This window comes from Arachis hypogaea, chromosome 14, assembly GCF_003086295.3.
Source record: "Arachis hypogaea cultivar Tifrunner chromosome 14, arahy.Tifrunner.gnm2.J5K5, whole genome shotgun sequence".
Classification (NCBI taxonomy): Eukaryota; Viridiplantae; Streptophyta; class Magnoliopsida; order Fabales; family Fabaceae; genus Arachis; species Arachis hypogaea.
This window is the reverse complement of record NC_092049.1, coordinates 101,040,190-101,047,828: the sequence shown is the minus strand read 5'-3', so window position 1 is coordinate 101,047,828 and position 7,639 is coordinate 101,040,190.

The following is a 7,639-nucleotide window of genomic DNA, read 5'->3' as shown; positions in this document are numbered from 1 at the left end:
TGAAAAGAAGATCGACAAAGCTTTCAATTATCAGGGTAAATGAGATGGAAGATGGATAAGGGATGAAAGGCAGAGAAAAATCTAGGAAGACCATCCATGGAGTGGTTAAACGAGATCTACGTCCTCTGTATACATGATACATAATAGAGCTCAACAACGTCACTTGATTCATATAGTCGACCCCACTTAATAGGAGTATATATACACTAGCGTGTAATATTTTTTAGGGTAAAATATATTTTTTGTCCCTGAAATTTGGCAAAAGTTTTAAAAATACTTCTAAGTTTTGTTTTTTGTTTCACTTTTATCCCAAAAGTTTTCGATTTGCATCAAATATACTATCGACGGCTAAATTTTCAAAAAATTTAAGACTAGTCTAAGAATAATACATGAAAATTATACTTGATTTGCTTGTATTGAGGGGTTGTTCTTATGAAGTTGTTGCTGAACTAGTCTTAAATTTTTTGAAAAATTAACTGTTAAGGCTATATTTGATACAAATCGAAAACTTCTAGGATAAAATTGAAACAAAATAAAACTTAAGGGTATTTTTAAAACTTTTATCAAATTTCAAGAACAAAAAATATAATTTACCTTTTTTTATTTTGTATGATTTCAATGATTTGCAAAAGAAAAAACAATCATTTATTTTTAATATATAAAACATATAAATTACTACGATGTTAGAATTGTGCTTATCGAGTGTTACATTTAGTATATATAATGATAACAACAATAATAATATAAAGGAAATTTATCATGTATATAATGTTTATTTTTGTTAAATAGCCCAAAAGTTTTCTATATTTTGAAAAGTGTTCAATAAAAAGAAATTGTTTGAGTCATCTTCCTTCGCATTTGTCACCATCTAGTATTATCATTAGATCCAATTACTTATTAAGAGAACATTTTAGTATTAGTATGATTTTATTTACGTTAATAATTATAAAGAATAATTGGTAAAAGAATAAATTCATTTTCATGTTAAACAGAAAAATACTTAAATATTTTGAAGTACTTTTTTAAAAACCACATTTGTTATCTTTCAACATAGATTTTCTTCTTGGGTGTTTAGTTTTCATTTGGTTTATATTTTTCAAAGTTGGTATTTATTTGAATAGTTTTTAGTGTATTTGGGAAGCAATTCGATGTATTATAAAATTTATTTTTTTTCAAAGAATTATCAGTGCATTTTATTTCAAATAGACAGAAATAAGAGAATTTATAGAGAAAACAGAAATTTGTATCAAATAAACAACTTACAACAAATTTATTAAGATTTATTCTGTCTTCCGAAAGAGATTTTTTTTTTAATGAATCAAGGACATGAAATTTCTTCTTTTCAACATTCGCCCATATTCACCACCATTGCGCATAGCAAACTAAGACAAATATCTGAAGTTTGGCTAGAGAGAATAATTTTTTAGTTTAATGACACCTAATGTAAAAATGATTTAAGAAGCTTTATAAATAAAAACTTACAAATGGATGAGATGCAAGCATTTTCTTGTCTAAAAACGAGATGTAGTCTTAATAGTCTTTAATTTGGAAGGACTTGTTAGTTTTTGGATGAATGAACTTGTCCTAATGACTCGACAATGCGACATTCTGCAAAATTTGTATAATACATCGAAAGAAATAGTTACAACAAACAATATATTTTAAAAATACACCAAAATTTCAATGTACTATAGCTTACCACAATATCAGGAGGAGACAGTATATGAGTTTATCAAATCTTTCAATTTTTTGTTGTTTAGAATTTGTCACATTGCCGAGACAACCTATGAAAATAAAAAATCCAAACTTAATAATATATGCACAACTCATAATAAAATCATTAATGTTATTTTAGTATTACCAGATTTTCAATATCTAATTTAGATTTTAGAGAATCAAAGTACATTCTGGTTATTTCCAGGTGAGATTCATGCTTCAGCTTAAAAATCGTCTCCCACTCATGAGAGCTTTCATCATCATAAGACTTGAGATTTGTGACCCAATGAAAGCTTTTCTCCTTAAGATCGTCTGTTATTTTCTTTTGCCTCAGAAAATTTTGAACTTGTCAAGGAAGCTTAGTGTAGGCTGCACCTTTTTTTATGAGAAATTTTTTGCTTAGCATAATTTAATGCTGCTGCAATCCCAGTACTTATGACCTCAACCAACTCTTCCAACTCTTTCACCAATATTGATATGTCTTGAGATTTTTCCTTGTCCGCTGGTGGTTCACCCTCTTGAGTAAGTGTAGCTTTCTCACTTGATTAAGAGAAGGCAAAGCAAAATGATGTTGCAAGAAAGTTATTCTTCAATGCAGTGTTGGCAACCAATATTATTCCATCATTCACAGTTTGAGCGGATGGATGACTACATGATGACACGTAAAATAGTTTAAGAATACACATAAAATATTGAAAAAGAATTTTATTACATAGATCTTACACATTAGTAGGAGCTACTTTCTCATGAGATTCTTGCTCGGGTTGTTGAAGTTGTGGAGGACTGCAGGATTACAGAAAAGAAATTTAATTAATACAACCAAATCAAGTATATCTCAATTCACATGAAATACATCGAAATATGAACCAAATATACTGCTATTTAAAAAGACATGCAACTCAATAAAACATCCACAAAATGACACCAGAAGCACTACAACAAATTTTATGGGCTAGTTACAACAAATGCATCAATAAAATCTCTCAAAATGGACAAAATCAATATTTTGTTGCCTGGTTACAACAAAAAGAGGACAAGAACTCTAAGTGCACCTCAAATCAGAAGCAATACACTGAAAGACAAACTAAATACACCAAAAATATTAGAAAAGGATTTTATGTAATACTTATGCATTAATAGTTTCTTCTTCTATATCTTCCTCTTCAAAAGACTTTTCAGTAGTTTGTTGAGTTTGGGGAGGGCTTGACGCAAGTGTTTTCGAAGGGGGAGCACATACTTGAAGTGAAATTCTAAAAAAACAAAAGTAAAAAGTTAATACGGAGTAAACATTCAAGTACAAATGATTAAATCAATGAATAGAATATTGAAAGTGAATTGAAAAACTCACATGTCCAGTGGTTGTGATGGAGAATGAGTCTGTTTCCGAAGAACAATCATTTGTCCATTAGGATCATCATATATTATTCCTTCCTGAACAGGAGTTGGTTCATTCAATGATTCTTCTTGTTCATTGAACCTAAAATATACCGAAATCATCTCACAACTACACCTCAAATAATCAATAAAAACAGAACTTCTGTTGTATGAAAACTTACATAGTTGTAGTTTTTTCTTGTTTTGTTTAAAAAGTGTGACTTATTTGTTTAACCACACTTTAAAATAAAAATAACACATTTATGACATAAAAATCAAGCCCTACAACTTATCATCCAATAATCAAAATGAAGTATCTTCACACGATGACAATCATGAAATCTTCATTGGAGTAGCCACCTTAAAGAAATGGTAAGAGAAACAAAAATTATATGTTATCAATTGGTTGGTTTACACTGCTCTGATAGCTTGTCTGTGTTTGAAACACAGCATCATTTTCACTTGCCAAATTTACATGTGGCATTCTAAGGACAAAATAAACATTATTAAGTAAAACTAGAGTAATTACATCAAGTTTTAGGAAATTTTAGCAAAAAAAGAATTTCAAACATTGAATCTTACGTTTGCGAAGAATCATAGTGAGATTTTGTGGAGTGGAGCCCAGTTTCTGGAATATCAGTGGTTTTTTCCTGCATCCTAAAAAAACAAATAATCATCAGGTAAATGAACACAATGAAATTGACAAAATACACAAAAAAAACACTTATTTTTTTTGTCGGCTTTTGATATTTTTTCTTTAATCTTCTTTTTCTTATTTCCTCGCTTTCTTCACTTTTGACAATACATGCAAAAAATTCTCTTAGTAAATAAAATTTTGACGAAAATGCAAAACATAGCATTACAAATGATAGTTTTTGAATCTTACTCATCATTAGATTCACTTTGTTTTTCAGAATATGAATCCTCAATAGCATGCTTCCTTTTTTTGGATTTCATCTTGCAAAAGAAAACAATCATCAGGAAAATAAACACAATAAAAATGATAAAATACACCAAAAAATAATACTCACTTTTTTGCAAGCTCGTGAACTGTTTTGGTCAATCTTATTTTTCTGATTTTCTTGCTTTCTTCACTTTTGACAACACATACAAAAAATTATGTTAATAAATAAAAGTTTTATGAAAAAGCAAAACATAGCATTACAATGATAGATTTTGAATCTTACTCATCATCAGATTTAGTTTCTTTCTCTGAAGATGAATCCTCAATAACGTGCTTCTTTTTTTGGAGTCTATCCTGAAAAAGCAAACAAATATCAGGCAAATAAATACAATAAAATTGACAAAATACACTAAAAAATAATACTTACTTCTTTGTCATTCTTTTAGGTAGTTTTCTTCTTTTTGTGTCTCTTTTGAGTCATGTTTAGAATCAGACTCAGACTTAGCAATACTTTTACTTTTCAAAAAAATAGTCTTCTTCTTTTGTAGCTTCTTTTGTTTCTTATTTTATTCCTTTCTTTCTCCCTTCTTTTTGTCTTTTGGTTGTTTTCTCAACTGTGCTCTTTTTCACGATATCCTAAAATAGAAAAAAATTCTATTGAGTTACCATATCATCCTTAATATCAGCTTGTATTCTTTCAACCAACAACTCCATGGTCCAATGTTGCATCCACGGTGGTCCAAAAATTACATGCACTGGCTTATTTTTGTATGTAGATTCATGAAAATATACAATCATCAGAGCATAGAGGCAGCCATTAACATCATATTTCTTGTGCAATGTGTGCTTTCTGATGCCCTTGATGAGGAAGTTGAGCACATGACCACCCCAATTTTGCTCACGTATTGTGTCCATGTGAAGAATGGGCGGCAAATGAAATGTAGAAACTTTGTTTATCGTTGTCGACAACAAGAAGTGTAAGACCCAGAATCTTTGAAAAGTCTTATTATGATCAAGTCTCAAATCCTACAGTTATTTATAGCCTTAATTTCAGAGATTATTTTATTAAAGATAATTAAGGTAAGTTTTGATTTATTGGATTTGAGATAAGTTATGATTATTATCTAATTTTATAATTATTGGATTATTTTCTATAGTTAAAGTATAAGATTGATAGTTATGAAATAATAAGGATTTTATATGATTTGGATTAGATAAGTAATATTTTAAATATTATTACTGCTATTTTGGAAAATGAAGAAATTAAGTATATTATTTCTAATTTTTAGATTTGGGCATTTTATTGAAAATAATTTATGAAATTGATGAGCAAATAGTATTTTTATACATTATTATTAATGGATTAGAATTTATTTCTAATTACTATAATATCCCTATTTTTATTCGAAATTACTAAAATGCCCCTAACCCTAATTTTTGAAAGAAAAACCCTAACCCTGAAAACCTGACCCGGTACCCGTTTCCCCTCCCTAAACCAGCAGCAGCAACTGCTGCCCTCTAACCAAAACACACACACACAGCCGCAGCCTTCCCCCAATCCAACCAGCAGCAATAGCTGCGGAAATGGAAGAAAGAAAGAAATAGAGAGGGAAGGGAGAAACAGATCGGTGGAGGAGAAGAAGGAGAGGAGGGGAGGAAAGGGACCGCGCTGGCGTGCTGAACCTCACCGCCGCCGTCGCGCCATCGCCGAACCATGGAGGGAAAGGGAGTATCGCGAGTCGCCGTCCCTAAGCTGTAGCACCGTGGAGCCATCCTGGTCATGCCGCCTCTGCTGTTCGTGCTACCATCGTCGACCAAGCTCGTCGCCGGTAGTCGCGTCATTGCCGTCTCTGCCCAGCGCCGCCGCAGATGATGGGTCACCGAGAAATGCCACCGCTGCTGCTGTCGTCTTCGCTGCTTGAGTTGTTGCGATCGCTCCTCACCGTGAAGCCCGTCACGAGCGCCACTGTCAGCCTCGTGCTTTCGGGTGCCGTCGGTGGAGTTGTGTCAGCCGGATCTGCTGCAAGAGATCGGGAAGGGAAGCGTTCATCAGATGTCAAACGGAGCTCGGCAGGGGCTGTGCGCCGTCACTGAACTCGCACGCAGAGGGAGATGAGACGTGAGAGGGAGCCGTCGCGGGGTTGCTATCGCACCGCGTGGCTGGGCTCGCCATGGTGGGAGGTTGTTGCCACGAGTGTTGCTACCAGAGGAGGAAACTACGCCGCCATGATTGGCCACCGGAAAACCCCGCTGCCGTCGCCGGAAAACTCTGTCGGTAAGGGTTTTTGAATTTGGTCTTCATTCATTTAAGATTCTGGAAGCTTTAACGTCTCTGTATGTGGGTTCCAGGCGCCATTGTCAGAGTCCGGTCGCCGCTGCTACTTGAGGTGGCTACCGGGCTGCTACCGAACCGGTTTAGAGATCGTCGCTGTTTCGGTTCAGCTGCTCCTTCTTCGTTCGGTAAGCGTTTTTGATTTAAATGTCCTTTTCTGTTATCATACGCTGAGGTTGTGGCATTAATTGCTATACGATTGAGTTTTGGTTGTCGTATGTTGCGATTAGAGTTGTTGAGACTGTTGCGAAAGTGGCTTGGAACCGAGGTTTTGGCTGCCGGGATTTTGATTGTTGATCTCGGGTCGAGGCAGAAGGGATTATGTGATGCATTTGGGCTATGGAATTGCGTTTTGAGGTAGGGGCGCTTTCCAAAAACTATATTTTGTATATTGGAATTATTACATATGGATACTGATGTGAGGATGTGTATTTGGTGATTGTATCAGTCCTATGTATTGTTTGGTTGTTTTGTATGATTATGGGTGTTGGTTTAACTCGACTGTTGTGTGGCTCTGTGAAACGAAATGCTTTTGAAATTGATTCTTTTAAAGCTTTGAGGTCGAGTTGAATCCGTTGGAAATTGATTTGAGTTGAATGGATTTTCTTGAGAATGTGTAAAATAGAATACACTCTCGATTTCAGCCTGGCTGGCTTTAAATGATCTGTTTTTTTGATAAATGATTGTTGCTGAACCGTTTCTTTAAATCTTTAGAAATGAGTTTATTCGGCTGATAATGATTTGATGTTGAAACGGCTTTCTTGAAATATGGAATTGAGATGACTGTTGGATTTTGGCTTGCCTTGGACTGATTTTAAAATTTGGGCTGTTGAAAAGGATTGTGAAACGGTTTAGTTGGGACCCGAACCGGGTGGCAAAGTCCAAGTTTTAGGGGAGGTGCTGCCGAAATTTCTATAAAATCCGAGTCTTTATTGAAATGTTGTTTGGAGAATGATGAGTTAAAGACTTCTACTATTTTATTTGAATTATCAAGAAAAGGATGATTCATGCTTTTGAAATGAGTTAGTAAAAGGGGAAATTGTAATTTAGTCTTGCTTCTTAAGAAAGGCATTGTATCTCTTTCAAGGGAAAGTTATTTAGGTGAAACTTGTGTTTTAAAGCTGTTTGAACGTGAAAAGGGTTTATGCCTTTGAATTTGACTTGGGGGTTTCAATTAAAGAAGTTTCAATGACTTTGAAAGAACCTGAATGTCTATTGACAAGTTTCATTTTGAAATGTTTTGAGAAAGGTTTTAGGTACTCTTTGAATTCTGAATTTTTGCAAGACTAAAACAATTTTGAACAGTTGAAATG